A 19,416-nucleotide genomic window follows, 5' to 3' on the forward strand; every position below is an offset into this window, starting at 1 on the left:
TAAGGTGTTGATTACCTATTCTCATCATACTTGGGATTGAACTCTAAAAATGTCCCACACTAAGTAAAACGCAAGGTCAGATGGATAGGTCAAAGTCGCTACAAATTTCATTGAAAAGCTTTTGAGACTTTTGATACCATTATGACAAAAGATAGGGACACAGTCCTTCCACCTTGGTCGGCACTTGCAATTTGCATATAACAATTAGGAGTAAATGACATTCATTATTATATATCTGGCAGCGAAAACTCATCAGACGTCCGTGAAATGCAATACAGAAGTGTTACGGTCGCGTTCGAATGTCTTCCTTATTCGAACATTCAAACATTTTCTTTTATTTACATTGGGTTGTTATATCTCATTAAATTACGAATACAGACACGAAGAAATTCTTATAATATGTCATATATCATGAAAATACCGCAAAGTACACACTTAGGCAGTAGGGATCGCATTGACCCTCTCTGCTACGCCTCGCTTGAAACGATCACAGTAATCTCATACTACCGGAGGGGAATGACGTAATCAGATAAAGTAAATGTGACTTGTATATAATGATATATTCATGTTTTATCTCAGAAAATGCACCACCAATAAAAGATATTTAATATATATGTAAAATCCGCTCAACACACACGAATAGGTCAATGCTCTGCACAAAAAATCAATACTTTTGACATAGGGGATATTAAATAAGTTCATCGCATCCCTGTTATTAAATGTACAGGAGAGGCATTTGCTAATTTTAATGGATTCTGATAAACATTATAGTTGACATAAATGTGACGCGACTGAGCATTATACGAAAACCGAATTCATTGTAACAAACAGGTGTTAGTGACAGCATAATAGAACGCGAGCAATTTTGAAAGTAGGTCGAATAAGGAACATTCTGCAGTGTGACACGTTTTACAATTTGGATTGTGAGTTTATATTGTACAACATTCTATTGATGAATGCGCTTAAAGAATGAGTAAAAGCTAAAATCATAGAATACGAAAATGAAGCAACGTTTTAATATATGAATGTGAGTATTGGTGATGCTTGTACTATGAATTGAATTGACCAATGGGCGCGCTACAATGTCTGTGACATATATTGCGAAATATGAACATCCCGTGAACATGGTTGTTCTAACACAAGAATAATAGGGTGATTGAAAAATGTAAAGTGGGACATAATTACATTTCATTAATTTCAAAAAACAGAATTATATCAAAAGTATTAAAATAGTAACATGGGAAAATCAGTTAAAAATAGTTCTGTGATCCAAACAATCTCTAAAAGTTACTAAGCATGTTAGTACTCTTACAACTTATACATCATCGGATTGCTTAGATATGTGTGAATACGCTAGTATTTATGCCGTATCAACGTTTGTCGAAAAGATAGCCTGACGGACAGTTCTGTAGGACAAATAAATCTAAAGGTGGTGTCCTACTTTTCCTAATTTCCGGCTCCACAATTCATTATTGTGTGATGCATTTATGTGAGCAGTTTTTCGTGACATTGTTAAAAAAACAGGCTATACATTTCTCATTTTCTGTGCTTTCGTATTCTAATTATAGTCAGATCACATTCAACTGTCCTATTTATTTATTTTTTTATTTATTTATTTATTTATTTATTTATTTATTTATTTATTTATTTATTTATTTATTTATTTATTTATTTATTTATTTATTTATTTATTTATTTAAACTATTTATTTAAACTATTTATTTGAAATGTTTATTTATTTATTTACATTCATGTAAATTCAGAGCAATGAAACAGGATTTCACATAGTATTGCGAAGACAATATACCAGATTGAGAATCGTAATCGAAGCTACTAAAAGTTCATAGTGAGAAATTGCGCTGACGTCTCCTATATAAAATTATATAGAAACCATGCATTGGAGCTTCCATTATTTCAAAAGTGTAATTTGGTTGTTAAAATAACAGAGAATTGTAGGTTATTTTATCGAAAACCTAACTCAATAACGATTGTTATATGATGTCATATTCACCAGTTAGTCTAATAAATGTAAACCTTTCAAAGGATTGTAATAGGATTAGATGAATCAAAAGTGTCGTTACTTTACATGGCATATATTGAATATTTTTTTATATTTTTTTTTTTTTTTTATATTTTCGACGATTAGCTAAATATGGCTATTATTCGGAGTACCAATCATGATGTAAAAAAGGTTTCCCAGCTGACATACGGTTACAGTAATGACATTCGGTATCCCACTGATATTCTGCACAAACTAGTGAGTGATACACATACTGTGTCATTATTGGTGACATTGACCCTGTTACATAGAAACGACATTAGCTGAATTGAGATTTAGGTATTCCATTAAACAAACATCGGTGCGGAATATTCAATACTGTATTTATTTATTTTTTTATTTATATCTAAGCTTTCAAATGCTGTATAGGTTATTATGGTAACATGCTTAGTAACTTTTATATAATGTCTCATTCATAGATCAATGTTTAACTCGTTATTCCTTGTTGCTGCCTTGAGAACACGTTGTTGTTTACGTGTTTTTATATATAAACCACATGTATGTCAAAAAATTCTACTGAAAACAAATGACTGTAAATCCAGGACAATGAAACTGGATTTCACATTTTGTGAAGACAATATACCAGATTAAGGGTCGTAATCGAAGCTAAAAGTTCATAGTGAGAAATTGCGCTCACGTCCCCTATATATATTTATATAGAAACCATACAATGACGCTTCTAGTATTTCAAAAGTGTAACTTGGGTGTTAAAATAACAGAGAATTGTAGGTTATTTTATCGAAAACCTAACTCAATAACGCTTTTTATATGATGCCATATTTACCAGTTAGTCTACTAAATGTAAACCTTTCAAAGGATTGTAATAGGATTAGATGGATCAAAAGTGTCGTTACTTTACATGGCATATATTTTATATGTTCTTATTATTTATATATTTATTTTATTTTCGACAATCAGCTAAATAAGGCTATTATTCGGAGTACCAAATCATGATGTAAAAAAGGTTTCCCATCTGACATACGGTTACAGTAATGTAATTCGGTATCCTACTGATATTCTGCACAAACAAGTGAGTGATACACATACTGTGTCATTATTGGTGACATTGACCCCGTACATCACCCAATACACCGATGATGACGTAATTGTTATTTCCCCTAGAATACAGGCTGATATGTTGTAACACTCGTATAATATATGTAAATAGCTGTATGTCGACAGACTGACAGAGAAAGGCCAATTCATACTTAGCTCTTCATGTTTATAATACGTCATTTCCGAAGCGCCGTTAGAGGTTGTTCCTACTTCTGTATATTAAATCGCAATGAATCCTCCTAGTACAACATTATCACGTGATAACAAATATACATCAATCGCTCTACACTTCATTATGCTAAGGTATACCGCCATCTCGTCTTGTCAGTGAGATTATATGTATACCAATATATATATATATATGCACTTACGTAACTTGGAGCTACTTACCTACTATGTAATAATCCCCAAACCAGCTACATTAAAGTTCCTCTCAGACAAATTAAAATCCAATATCATCAAAACAAAAAGATCGGATTCAGCAGTTGGAATCAAGGGAGATGTATATTACACATCGAGTCTTTTGGGCGAGTCGGTAATAGTTGGACCACAGCACGGAAGATCGGATATTATAGCGCAGTGAATTCAGTTTGAAACCTCATTAAGGGTATTTTCTGTATCGCGTTACCCTCCTTTGCGTAAATCCTTGCGGTGGTTATTATAGTGTTTGCAAGAGAGCTATACACATCGGTGTGTTAACTAACCATCAGAAACACACACTGCTCCATACAATGCGAGCAGGGGATTATCACTACAAGGAATAGGCTCACAACGCCAGCAAAAAAATCCCACCAATTACAGCGCCTTAACCTTTGGTAAGCGCATAGTAGATTATATTGAGGTCACGAGGAAAGCGTGACTTAACGATCATGTACTGCCATTACGACGAAGATGAGAATCTTGATTAACTTGTAATTTTCTCAGATTTACGCAGAATGATATGGTGGTGGGTCGTTTTGGTAATAAATGCATGACGTGGAAACATGGCTGCTGTGTACTTGAAGACATTATGATGAACAGAAACAGCGATGTTATTGATGTTTGGATATTACACTACAACATTGATTTAATTAAATCCGGAAATCTCGAAATCTGTGTCCATTGTCACTATAACAGTGATTAGAAATGTTCTTCCAGTAACAACCGACATAACCTGAATGACGTAGACTACGCAAGGCTGTTAATACTCTGCATACTATATCACAGTTACGTATAAGTGAAATAGACGGCATATTTATCGATATTCAAATTAGTAATTCATAAAGACATTTACAATTTCGAGAACCAATTGCACAAATTCGGACTTGGTGAAATTTGATAACATCAAAAAAGTTCACTGTGCAAATAAAAGCAAAATGAATGGTTAAATGTTAAAATAATACACATGTACGCTACTACTATGATCGTATTTATAACTATTCTTTTCTTTCCCCTGACTACAAAGTCATAGAACCCACGCTTCCGGGGGCAGAGTTCTTTTCAAAGAAAGAAGCATGTAGGACTCAATAGTGCTGCGAGTTACAACAATACGTAAAATTTTGTATAATTCCATTACTTTATATGACATGGGGATACCTCCGTGGCATTACTACCACTTAAATACATATGTACAATGTATTTGACAACACTAAAATGTCAGCTACACGCTAAATAAGAGCTATCGCCATTAAACGCGCACTCTACAATTGCAGCGATTTGATCCGGTTTTATTTTCCGTGACGCCGCATAAGAAGGCAGATTATTGTAGCGATTTTTTTTTATTAATTTCAGAAACCGGGCAATAAAAAAACAATAATAATAGTAAACGAATGAAGGAACAGATCGATGACCTTCACGGGAAAATACACGCATATTCATACATAAGGTGGGTTATCTCACTGCCTCATCAATCGATCACCCCCTGTATGAACTACGTGTGTAAATAGACCGATGCATGATATTTGCGGATAAAGCTCGTATTCGGATAGCTTTACGTCTTGGGTATGCGCTACCCCATTAACCATAAATCTGATACGGGCAGTTCCCATATATTATTATGACTGGAATACAGCCATCGATAAAAAAAGATCGTATCAAATAGTCCGATAGTATCAATGTATCATAACATGCAGACGTTTTGCTCACAAGAGTAATCTGGGGACCAGGACGTAAGACTAAATAAAACACAAAATTCGATTTAGAGTGGCATATGGTATGTAAAAACAAAAACTTTGACATTATTACGATCACTTTGACGTGTGAACTAATAGGCTAATTTACACAATTTGATGTTAATTTTAAAAGGCCATTTGTTTCAATAATATGCTAAGTTGTAGTAGAATATGTTGATGCCCACAAACGTGCTGCAGCCGTGATTACTGGTAATTTAGAATAAACTTCCTAGACTCATTGGTAATCACGTATTTGAAATAAGGACCGCAGATAAAATATGCAAATACGCTGTCAACCATTTAGTCAAAGTATTTATGTTTGTAATGAGGGCAACTGTGTCATTTGTAAATGCCAGGCATGATGAGTGCATGCGTTTAATAATTAGACAAGTATGAGCTCCACGTGTGAGACATAATGGTATTTGGCGTTCGATAACACCGAGGATATGATACACCAACGTTAAATTGTTAGAATTGTTACAACTTTGCTTTCGTCAATAGGAAACGCAGGGCAAAATACAACGAATTGAAAACACGTTCGTATTTTAAAATATCTGTCCTTAATTTATGTGTTATTATGTTAAATGAAATAAATACACTATATTATAAAGTCACTGAGATGGATTTAAAAGTAGCTGGACAAATAGTGATTTATTTTGACGTAATCTAATCTGGAAAAATAAAAATTTTGAAATTTGTATATTACTATTTGATTATGTGATAGCCAACATTCAACATTCAAGTTTAGACGGTGACACAACTCGCTCAGTGGCTCACGTCGCATCGATGTCCAAAACAAAATTATATTTCTACGCAGTGTTAACTTATAAACCGTGCGAACAAAACAAGAATCTTTACAAGAACGTCTAAACGTATAACATCAAAACAAAATCGACCCTTTGTTGACATTTACGATTGAATGCTGCTAATGATTCGACATGGTACAACGAAGTTACGTACAATTCGAAATATTGACTTACCTTTCGTAACTGCGATATATCAATCCGCCACAGACTGGACTGCAGTTATATCAAAATACGCGTGCGCTAATCCAAATCTACCAGAAAAGTAAATGAAAGAAATTCAGCTACGGACAGGCGCAATAAAGACACATGTTATAATTTAATTTAATTGGCCAGCCCTAATAAAATTTAAACTAATAGAATCGTGGTTCTAATTAAATGGCATGAACTAGATATATTGAATATAAACTAAAAAAATACCCGAGGGACAGACTGGGAGTACTGCGGCGACGCGCAATGATCTTTACAGACGCGGCGTATTGTAACATGTCGCGTAAAAACAACAACGCATTTACAGTTACAGCTTAACGCAGTACACGTTATTTATAGAAATGAAATGAACACGAGAGTTAGCGGGAAACATAATATTGGAGGGATCATGACATCTCACATTTGATATAATGAATAAGGATTGCGTATTATTACACCTTACCTATTTGGTATGCGTCAATGCTCGACACTGAGTCAAAGGTCACGTGGGCTGCTTGAATTATTTTGCAATCATTCAATTTGACGATTATGGAGTGACAGCGAACTTTAACAGAGTAAGATCAATTAACTAGTCTAAGTGAACCTCTTTGCTCTGCACGTTGCTCACAGTGCTGTTGATTGGTCTGATCGGATCACACGCATGTATTCTCCGATTGCAGCCATATACTCGCAAGCAACATTATGATTATTAATATACATGTATGAATTCAAAGCGTCGCCGTCTGCGCGTGACGTGTCGCGTTGTCACGCAGTGCGTGTTTGAATTAATGTAAACAATTTGTTACACTCATTGTGTTCATCGCTCAGTACCCGATGCGGCGTGACGATTATTCTGCTTTAAAAGCACCCTATTGTCTAGCATGATTGCTGATGTAGTACTGTAAAGGGGTAATTATTCACTGGTTTTTAATTTAGCTTATTTCGCTGACTGGAAAATGCGCTAAATTAAAACCCAGTGAGTATGTACAATTTAGCATAGAACACATTATCTAAATGACGAAACCGTGAATTTAAAACCCATTGAATATGCCTGAAATGGTAAATCAGTGAAATTCAAACCCAGTGAAAATTAGTCATTTTACAGTATTGGCTTTCGTAAATATCAAATCAACAAAATAATTCTGTACGAAGGATTAAAGAAATTGGGGATAAAATTACAAGAACCTCACAAAATGCTAATCTACAAGCATTTGAGAGGATTATCAGAAATGCTCATTATACAGACTAGTTGTTAAAAACCATATGATATTTCAAAAGTTGATATGCAAGAAATATATCAGATACAGGTGATGGTACGCGGTGTTGACTCACTAGACGCTGTATTCAGACAAGTACAAGTACAGGAACATAGCACGGAATCCCCTAGGGTAGTCGCATATCAAAAAGAACCCTTAGTTCAGACAGATGTCACTGGAACCCCTAGTTCACCCAGGATCAAATCTGTTTGGGGTTTCAGCTGATCAAATGGGGCACATGTTAAAAGTTAATAACAGACTGTAATCTTTAGACGCCGTGGAATAAATAGATTATACCCCGGGGTACAAATGATTTAGACTTCTATATACCGTATCAGTTTCTCTAAGAAATTGGCGGCATAGTTCCGCTTCAAATAAAATCACATGACGGTGCATTATTTTTATTGACAAACAAATTCAAATTACAAATACAATTTTACGATATAATGTTCTTGGGGCGAACTTTTAAATGCATTAATTGTTATTCTTGTCATGTATTTCGTGTGCTAGATATGCACAACCTGTTTTTGAGACAGATACATATAATATCAGTAGCCAGTACGTGCCTTGCATAGTAATGAGCCAATTCTTTATTGTTTGAACAGCTACGCATACATTACAATTATGGTTTAGGTAATATCTGGTATAGTTTCGAACAATTGTTTTCGACTGTCACGTTTCTAGAGAAGAACATTGCATTGTATCGACCATGTCCTGCACGTAGCAAACGCTGTCATTCCTAGAGCAATTGTAATATGCAAATCAGCCAACAAATGGGTACAGTTATTTTTCCAAACTCTAAAATATATTTTATAATGTGATGTAGTGCAACTGACAAGTTCGACGTATAAGTACCATGTCATTAGTATGTGCACGTTTGCGGTAAACAGTCTAGTTGATCACGTGATCAACATTCATAATATACAGTGTGCATAATTGTATAGTACATGATCTTTTAATCTGATGTGCTTATTTTCCATGTATATGTGTTGGCGCTGATTACTCGTCAATACGTTGAATTAAAGACGCATCTTCAGTTAAGCTAATCTCACACAGCAATGTTATCAACAAACAATGATTCTCGGAATTCCCTGTCTAATCTCTTGAATCACACTAGTGTAGAGGTTAATTCGAACAAATCCAATGTTTAAATCACCGAAGCCAGTAGTGAATCATTTCCGGGTTTCCTGAGCGCGTGATATTCTTCTATTCAACGACGTCTACATCTCTTAGGTTTATTCGTTGACCGACTAATGTATACAGAAAATTACCCAAAGCGAATTTCCAAATAGGTGATCTGGCAATTCACTCTCCTACCAAAATCGTGGTAAAATATAGATATTTGGATGCTTAATTAGGTTATTTTAACACAAACTTGAATAAGCAAACTGGGGGATTTGAGGGCGTAAAACTAACATGCGCAGTGTTGCGTCGCGCTGCGCAGCGTAGCGACAGGGAATACAGCATGTATAGTTGAAATACCAAGAAATCACCGCAATTGCACACACGTCGAGATAGTACAACCATATAAAATCAGCGTCAACCAACAGAACTAATCAATGCTTAAACCTCAACAGGAAATTGAAGCCAATGCAAATGACTAATTTTTATTGATGTTAACAATTGACGTGATCATCTTTCAAACTATCCACATTTTGTAGCTCACTTAGGGAGCCTTGTGATGTGTGTACATCCTGGTGGTATCTCAAAATCATCGCAATGTAGGTATTCGTGTTGTGCAATAAAGATACCCTGTTTCCATAATCAACTATTCCCGCGAATCGTGCTTTTAACGTAAAGTCGGCAATTTCTTTCAAATATACACACATGAAGGACCCCATGCCACGTTTAATAACCCCTTTGAAATAAGTAAGCACTATACCGAAAACATCCACTTTCATTCCTCTGACGTTTTAATGCTATTCTGTCTTGTTAGTGATGTATATAATATAAGAACGCACATCAAAAGAACCGAGATTCTGAATAAATCTTCCACATTTTGTACGATTTGTTTGCCATACACACAGCGCATGGAAGTGAACCCTTCATGTGGCATCTGATTTTAAAACTGGTAGAAATATTTGAATTTCACCTACGTGTTCTCACGAGAGAAAAATATATATGTTGACCATATATTTCTGTCGTTGTTTTTAATTTTTCAATCGAACAATAATAGTTGGCAAGTCGATGCCATACATCGTTAACTTGTTTCAACCACGCAGTATCGTAAACAGATAATTACAACAGACTAAAGTGCTTGAAAGTTCAACACACTATTGTGGGTATTATTTTTTAAATAAGATAAACGTAAAGACAGTTGACTGTGGCACTAATATTCAGTTTATGACGCCAATGCACTTACAACACGTGTTCTCATCTGTTTTTCTTTTACGCCGGCGTACAAGGATGCAGCAAACAAGTGTGAACACTATAAAGGTAATCCAGGTACGTACTTCATTTTGTGTTTTTTTTTTTACATATTGTCAAATACTGTTTGTAATTATCATTGTTTTTAGTTCAATATAGGTTTGTTCACCAAAATATCAAATTTTCCTTGTGTGAAATAGTTTCACGTAAATATCGCCATCTGTGGGCGCCTATCATTGTTATGAATATAATTAATCACTGATGTTGATCAACACATCAAATGCAACACAAAAATCAATAAGGTTCGACTTTGTATATATTACGAATCAATCCGTGTGCTCTCGCAAATCATATATGCAATCGTCTCCGTGTAATAATAGGGGTAATTTAATCAACCAATATTATAGCCAAAACTCCTCTTCTGCAGAGTCTCTCTGTCCGCTCACGTGTTGCAAAAGACCATTTGCGAGGATTTAGCCGAGTAGCAGTGTTTGATTACGTCAAAAACTTCTATGGTTGTTTCAAATATTGGTTCATAATGTCAAATCTGCTATTTATAGTGAATATTATGTCTACACGACTACCTAAGAAATAATAGTGACGTGGTAGTATGGCGTACTCGGTCACAGTAACGAGCGACATAGACACCTATACTAAAATACTATCAACAAACACGTAGTTGATCACCCGGTCGCACTTTTGAAACGAAAGTTTTATCGAAGCTGACGTTGGACTGCTGTTTGGTTGAAATATAACTCCCAAAATGATACAGCTGTGAACGAGGTGTTTGCGTTTGAATTGATACTGTATCACGTGCATTTCATGTAGTTTTTAATTGGATGAAATCTACGGCAATGATTAAAAGTGCGGGATTTAATAAAGTAGCAATTAAACATTCGCGGTATTTGGATGGTAGATCGTGGCTAGATTATCGAATTGAGAGACATTGCCCCGATTTGAGTGTAATGCGGCGACTTATTGTACTAAATTACCCATAAGTGTGGGGAAAAATGTTCAAACAAATCGGTATTCTCTTGAGTTGGAGTCAAATGTACGTAGATTCTATGGTTCGACGTATCTCCCAGTTATTGAAACAAAATAATTTTAAAAAATCGTGTTAAATTAGTGTGATTACAAGATCATTTATTTGTTTCGAATTACAACTGATTTACTGTTGTTGGTGTGGTGATTTCGTTGATAAAAGTGAAACTAACCATATGTAAAGTAGGTGCTAAATTACAAAATTACGCATGATTTACGCGATCAGAATTGCTATCCATATATATATCAGGGTATAAATGCTGACTGGTACATTTTAAGCTGAGAAGCGTATGTCCTGCGAATGCGATGGGAAAAAAACATATGTATCAATGTGTTCTGCTTAATGCGATACAGTAAAGGGTCAACTAATATGACCAATATAACTGATTTGAGAGTGAAGTATTGCAATATAAATTTCCATTTTATCGTGTTCCACACGTGCATTTGTGCCATACACATATATCACAACAGTGTTTACTTGTAGCTTTGGCAATTGAAGTAAACGAATATACAGACGAGAGATCCATATAATAATCGATTTCAGAGAACATTAACAAAATAAGTTGGGATTTGTCAGTACGACAGTACAAGGAACTTACTATTTTCATTAGTGGATGTAAAAAACTCTAATAGAAATTACAAAACAACCGGTACCAACGACTGTTGAAACCATAATATACAAAACTATATGCACAAATATAAAACTACAAAAGATTGTAAATAATAATAAAAAAACGACAAACACACAAAGGAAAACCCAACAAACGAATGTTACATGATCTCGAAACAAAAAACAAAAGACTGGCCAGCCAACGTATATATGGGATTGAGAAATAGAATTAAACGACTCGTGTTCATGGATTGTATGAAAAAACGCATATAGTAAATTAATATTTCCATCTAGGTGCCAATACCACATATGTCTTTTGTCGACCTGGCCAATATATGACATGCTTTATGCACTGTGGACACCGGCAGGTGATGTAGCGTGCAAAATCAGCTGCCTATGAACAAGCTTATTGACCCTTAAAGCGGAGGAGTCGTCACCTGCGCATGCGTCCATAGCGTGTCATTGTTTACAAACAAGCGCCTACCCATGAGTCTTTGCATTTTTAACGTGTATTGTGATCGTCGCTTGGAACTCGATTCCCGCGCGTGCGCAGGTGACAACCCTCCCGCATTAATATATTATCAAATGGTCCATTACATCCAACGTGTTATTGCCGAGTAACAAGTAAGTAGCTGCTCTAGTTCAAGATTTAACAATCTATAGAACTCACACATCACAAACAAAATGTAGCAATTTAAAAAGAAATGTTAGATTGATGATGAAAACCTGATAATGATAAGCCTGCTAGATATTTGTAATCATGGAGCAACCAACATAAAATGATGTCATGTTATTATTGCAACCCATCGATCGGTAGTGTGGGTGGTATGTATGTGGAAGAACATGCCTGCTTGAAGCAAGTCAGTTTAATTGATATGTATGCGAAAGAGCATGTCTGCTTCAAATAAGTCTGTTAAAGCATGTCTGCTTGAAGCAAGTCAGTTAAACGGATATGTGTGTGAAAGAGCATGCCTGCTTGAAGCAAGTCAGTTTAATTGACATATGTGTGTGGAAGAGCATGTCTACTTGAAGCAAGTCAGTGTAAAGAATATATGTGTGGAAGAGCATGTCTGCTTGAAGCAAGTCAGTTTAATGTATATGTGTGTGGAAGAGCATGTGTGCTTGAAGCAAGTCAGTTTAATTGACATAGGTGTGGAAGAGCATGTCTGCTTGAAGCAAATCAGTTTAATATAAATCTGTGTGGAAGAGCATGTCTGCTTGAAGCAAGTCAGTTTAATATATATCTGTGTGGAAGAGCATGTCTGCTTGAAGCAAGTAAGTTTAATGTATATGTGTGTGGAAGAGCATGTCTGCTTGAAGCAAGTCAGATTAATTTATATGTGTGTGTGGAAGAGCATGTCTGCTTGAAGCAAGTCAGTTTAATGTATATGTGTGTGGAAGAGCATGTCTGCTTGAAGCAAGTCAGTTTAATTGACATATGTGTGGAAGAGCATGTCTGCTTGAAGCAAGTCAGTTTAATATATATGTGTGTGGAAGAGCATGTCTGCTTGAAGCAAGTCAGTTTAATATGCATGTGTGTGGAAGAGCATGTCTGCTTGAAGCAAGTCAGTTTAATGTATATGTGTGTGGAAGAGCATGTCTGCTTGAAGCAAGTCAGTTTAATATACATGTGTGTGGAAGAGCATGTCTGCTTGAAGCAAGTCAGTTTAATATATATGTGTGTGGAAGAGCGTGTCTGCTTGAAGCAAGTCAGTTTAATATATATGTGTGTGGAAGAGCATGTCTGCTTGAAGCAAATCAGTTTAATATATATGTGTGTGGAAGAGCATGTCTGCTTGAAGCAAATCAGTTTAATTGATATGTATGCGAAAGAGCATGTCTGCTTCAAACAAGTCTGTTGAAGCATGTCTGCTTGAAGCAAGTCAGTTAAACGGATATGTGTGTGGAAGAGCATGTCTGCTTGAAGCAAGTCAGTTTAATTGACATATGTGTGGAAGAGCATGTCTGCTTGAAGCAAGTCAGTTTAATTGACATATGTGTGGAAGAGCATGTCTGCTTGAAGCAAGTCAGTGTAAAGAATATATGTGTAGAAGAGCGTGTCTGCTTGATGCAAGTCAGTTTAATTGATATGTATGCGAAAGAGCATGTCTGCTTCAAACAAGTCTGTTGAAGCATGTCTGCTTGAAGCAAGTCAGTTAAACGGATATGTGTGTGGAAGAGCATGTCTGCTTGAAGCAAGTCAGTTTAATTGACATATGTGTGGAAGAGCATGTCTGCTTGAAGCAAGTCAGTTTAATTGACATATGTGTGGAAGAGCATGTCTGCTTGAAGCAAGTCAGTTTAATTGACATATGTGTGGAAGAGCATGTCTGCTTGAAGCAAGTCAGTGTAAAGAATATATGTGTAGAAGAGCGTGTCTGCTTATATGTATGTGTGGAAGAGCATGTCTGCTTGAAGCAAGTCAGTTTAATGTATATGTGTGTGGAAGAGCATGTCTGCTTGAAGCAAGTCAGTTTAATTGACATATGTGTGGAAGAGCATGTCTGCTTGAAGCAAGTCAGTGTAAAGAATATATGTGTAGAAGAGCATGTCTGCTTGATGCAAGTCAGTTTAATTTATATGTGTGTGTGGAAGCGCATGTCTGCTTGAAGCAAGTCAGTTTAATTTATATGTGTGTGTGGAAGAGCATGTCTGCTTGAAGCAAGTCAGTTTAAAGCGCGGTGGTCGTCGCGCAGCGCGTGTTCGAATTTCATGTAAATAAACAATGTATTTTACACGCGTTGTATACGTCGCTATGAGTCCCATATCGAACAGGACGCGGCGCGACGGCTGCCGCCCTTTATTGTATATGTGTGTGGAAGAGCATGTCTACTTGAAGCAAGTAAGATTAATGGATATGTGTGTGTGGACGAGCATAACTGCTTGAAGCAAGTCAGATTAATTGATATGTGTGTGGAAGGGCATGTCTGCTTGAAGCAAGTCAGATTAGTGGATATTTGTGTGGAAGAGCATGTCTGCTTGAAGCAAGTCAGATTAATTGTATGTGTGTGGAAGAGCATGCCTGCTGGGAGCAAGTCAGTTTAATGAATATATGTGTGTGGAAGAGCATGTCTGCTTCAAGCAAGTGAGTTTAATTGGTATGTGTGTGGAATAGCATGTCTGCTTGACGCAAGTCAATTTAATGGATATACATGTAGAAGAGCATTTCTGCAAGTCAGAACTCCTGGTGCTGACTACTCGTCAATAACAGCTTGGACACAATTTTATAATACAATTTACAGATATAGTATAATAATGCATACACAAGCAGTATGTGTGGATCTGTAACGGTAACAACATTTAAATAATAAATTGTGTGTTCAATAAAAAGATGAATAAATGAATAAATATGTACATCAACATATAGACAAAACAATAGCTGTCACTTCAGAAGAACAGCTTGACATAAAAAAGGAAACTTCAGGCAATACTTCATCAAATCATCTCTTTTCTATAAATCCTCTGTGTATTATCTTTTCTTTTTACACGTACCAAATTATCGGTGCTAGATATCAATATGGGAGAGTGAGAAGAAGAGAAAATGAAAAGGGCACTACATTATACTTGTCAATCACATGGGAAAAGCTAAATGGAATGCAATTCAATGAGCTATACCTTGGAGGAAGATTTCTTTTCAGGATCATAATTGATAATCAAAATGGAAGTATTGATCAATGCAGAGATAAGAAACTGACAAGTGCGTGTGTAGCTAATCAAAAACTAAAGGATTTAAGGATTGTTTGTACTTGGTTCATAATGTGTGTGACGTTTCCATGGGAAATATGAATAATGATTATGCAAGATCCCATGTGACCCCTTGAAGCGTTAAAGTACATGTGCGTGATACCGTATCATAGCCTCGAGAGGCTCTTATATCGTTATTATTTAGTTGTTTTTTATTCATATCCAGATCATTGAACCTGAGAATACAAATTCGTTTGGAAGGACTCACCCAGCCTAACACCCGTGAACCGAGATAATTCTCATTGACTATTGTGTTACAAACTCTACCTATGTCTACATCATTGGAGATGCTCACAAGCAATCATTGCGATTACAATATTGCACCTAGTTTAGAATTTACACTGGGCGTATCTACAACGCAATACTCGTTCTAGGAACAGTTTTTGATATATATTTTTTTTCTGTATGTTTAACAGGACACACACAATGTGACAATATTATGTTTTTTGATCACATCTTACGACTGGGGTGGATATTACATAGTATATTGTCTGCAAAGTAAATATGATATAATATAATAAGTTGGCGTTCATGCCAACATGCTCAACTGGGCAACGTTTTGTGAGAAGACAGTGGGCAGACTAGAATACCAAAATAAAAAATCAATACTCACAATTAGATATTTTGTGTAGCTACCATGTGTATTAAGGATTTAATAGCGGTTATCGACAGTTTTCTTTTTTCGTGGAGTGGTGTCATGGGATGCATTACCCGCTAGCCATAACAGCTATGACGTCACAGAAGTACACCTAAAAAAATCATATGATAATTTATGCTAATTTAGCAACAGTTTTCAATAATACCTTTCAACCATTTGTTTTTGCGTATTCTTCAAACATGCACACAGCGATGACGTTATTTACTATTTACTGTACTAGTTATACCAGATTACACCTTATGGTAAGGATATGCACCAATATGGTCATGTGACGAAGCAATATTCGTCATTGTGTACGGTTTGTGACAATGTTTTTTTAAATTGTAAAGTCATTAAACCATAGGGGAGTAAAATATAGCTTCTTGGTTTCATGAACGTATCACGTATCACATAATTATTGTTTTGAAACTTTTCATACATTTGTTTTTCATTTGTTGGTTGAAAAATAATAAATAAAGAAACATTGAGAATGGAATCCGTCGTTAGTAGTGATTCACAATTATGGGGATTATTTGTGGCTATCGTGATGTATTCGATTGTTGCAGAAAATGTTTGGTTCACTGGGTGAAAATGAAATGGGCAACCAAATTATACTGAACTCAAACAAATAATGTGAGATTTATCAAAGAAACGAGAGTAAAATGACAAGTTTTAATCACATTATGCGAAACTACGGACAATTGGATCAGACCGCGAAACAACCAAATTGCGGTGCATATTTAATCTCTTAATAAATTATATGTTTAGCAACTCTAAATGGTGATGCATAAACTGTATTAGAAATTGTTAGTGATTTATGTCCCAATGCATACATATAGTGTATTAGGCATTTCAACAAACATGACCTGCAATTTATACAAATCAAGGTTTTATAAATCATTGATGTCTATAATGTAATGTAACGTGAACATTTTAATTGTGAAATGACGTTCTGAATGTCTAGTTTCATACATGCAAGTAAATCCATAGATTACAATTCCAATATCTTCGAAAAAATTTTAGGCAACTAAATATAAAACTTCCTGTATACAGAATTAGTAATTAACTCGCATTAGCAAGTCGTATATTCTTGTTCGAATCTCAAATAATACATTAACGTACACCTATAACCTATAATCATGACACAAAGTTTGATTGAAATCGACCTGTTCATCTCCGAGGAACATTTCCGGATACATTTAAATATCAGAATTTAGCGACAGTCGACCATATTTGTTCGAATTGTCATACAAACTGATGTGCATATGTCATCATACATTATCCTCATGTTACAGACCCCAAATTAATAGACCTCGATTTTGAACGGGACTGATAAATAGTATTTATCAACATTTCCTAAAAACATTGTGACAACCATAAGAATCAAAATACGGTGAGATAATTTTACCATGGAAACCAGTAGAAAATGGCCCAAAAAACACGGTTTGGTATGGCTTTCTTTTCACAAAAAATCACTTTGGCGACGGTAAATTGTATCTAGGTTTTGCGAACAACTACATAATATAAGACCGCAAAAAATTATGATGATCTGTTTATTTGTGGCCAAATGCCTTAAAGTCAATATCGACTATGTCCTATAAGCGTTTTGTTCAGGGAAGAGTATACAAGTGTAATGAAGTATTGCAATTAAACAGGACTGAGAATGGCACAGTAACACGAAGAAGAAATAACCCCACCTCCACTCGAGTGGAGCGCCTTACAGTGGCGACATAGCAATGCAGATGCGACATACGCGACGTACGTGGCGACACATGCGATGTACGTGGTGACATACGCCATGGAGGGCGACATGCGCCATGTACCTGGCGACACGTGGGATGTGCGTGGCAACATATACAATGTACGTGGCGATACGTGCGACGAGCGTGGCGACACGTGCGATGTGCCTGGTGACCAAGCCCACGTCTTTTGTCGACTTTCGAAAACCAAATCCTAACTTAGTGTGTTTTTGGCATATATTTCATTACAGTATATTCATTAGGTGTATTCTTCAAAACAAAAATAACGAAAGCCAGCAGAACTATCGCGAGTGCCGCCATCTTGAACAGGTGGTAACGGTTAATAGAAGATGTCGCATCACATCACGGCTGTTCTATTTCAAACCATGTATCGAATGTACGTGAATGTAGAAACATGTAATAACTTATAGTGCTCTGTAGTTTGCATAAATGCAGACTACATTGACTTACTTGGAAATTAATGAACACCAGTTGACATATCACAGAATATATGATCAGAGTTGTCTTATCGCGAGTCACCCGTCGTCTTATCAGTTGTGCTGTCTGCACATGCCTGTACTGTTATCGTGTCTTTGAATATCTGTATTCGATTCCATATATTACATGTTTATTTTATTATCACTATCATTGTTTGTTTTATTACCTTCCGATGGATACCTTTAATAATGAGCTAAAAACGTGTATCATGTAAATAATTATTCAGCAGCACTCTGTAATAAAAAAAAATCTTTTTAAAATAAGATGGCCCCATTTGTTACATCCTAAATAGGGCAGTGCCTAATATCAGATAGTAAAATGTTATTTATGCAACGGAAGAATCATTAAAGGGTAATACGAAAACCAGGCAATTGAAAATTATTTTGATAAATCATAGTGAAATATGCTCTTCTCATTCGACACAAAATATTCCAGTACCCCCAAGTGAATAACTGGATGAATATAAATTGCGATATTTAATTAACGAAGTTATTTTAATTGAAATCCAGACAGTGGTAAAATTATTTTACAATTTAAGGGCGATGCGTGTGAAAAGAGCTACAATCATTCATAAAAAAGAACAATTAAAAGGGTGAATGCTTAGAACAAACACTGGACTGCTAGACCCATATTCACAGATCCTGAAATCCTGAAATTAAAACTAAATTAAACATAAATTTGTAAAGATTAATAAATGGGGAAAATGACTTTCAGATAGTGACGGAAAAATCTGAATTACGATTGGATAGTTAAAGTCACTGTTCGTTTGTCAATATTTACGACCTCTGATTGACAAGCTCGGGAAGTTCATATGATGCAGTTTTAGTTTCTAATAACTTTATAAAGACATGTAAATAACGTGGTTTGGATCCAAGAGCGATTAAATGGTTCGGGCGTTACAAGAATATTGGTATGTAATAAATGACAGAAACGACAGACTGCGCTTATACTCAATTTCACGATAAAAACAGCTATAACTAAACAAAAACATGTTGCGTTCACACACGATTTCTTGGTACAGGTTTAAGTATTGATCTGTTTTCCTGTGCTAAATAATCATTTTTATACTACAAGTTATGAGTGTATAGCTAATCACCGCTCGTAACCATTACTGTACATGTGGGTAGCATGATGGTATACGATAAATGTAACAGGTTGTCAATAGTGACAACAAATGTAGATTTGTCGTCCGTCAGCGCGTGAGTTAGTATGAAATGTACGCATCACACATTTGTTGTTTCTATCAATATAAAACAAAGTTATAAAA

At 35.6% G+C, this 19,416-nt stretch overlaps 1 long non-coding RNA gene across 1 annotated transcript in view; it reads right to left on the bottom strand.

Annotated features, from left to right (window-relative positions):
* Nucleotides 1-15,947: 15,947 nt before the first annotated feature.
* The window catches only part of LOC146734416 (uncharacterized), an 86,636-nt gene continuing 83,167 nt past the window's right edge, over nucleotides 15,948-19,416 (bottom strand). The window contains exon 2 of the long non-coding RNA XR_014931488.1: nucleotides 15,948-16,024. This is a non-coding gene — a long non-coding RNA (uncharacterized LOC146734416). The remainder of the gene's footprint in view (nucleotides 16,025-19,416) is intronic.

The sequence above is a fragment of the Saccoglossus kowalevskii genome, chromosome 14 (genome assembly GCF_978046115.1).
Source record: "Saccoglossus kowalevskii chromosome 14, keSacKowa6.1, whole genome shotgun sequence".
NCBI lineage: Eukaryota > Metazoa > Hemichordata > Enteropneusta > Harrimaniidae > Saccoglossus > Saccoglossus kowalevskii.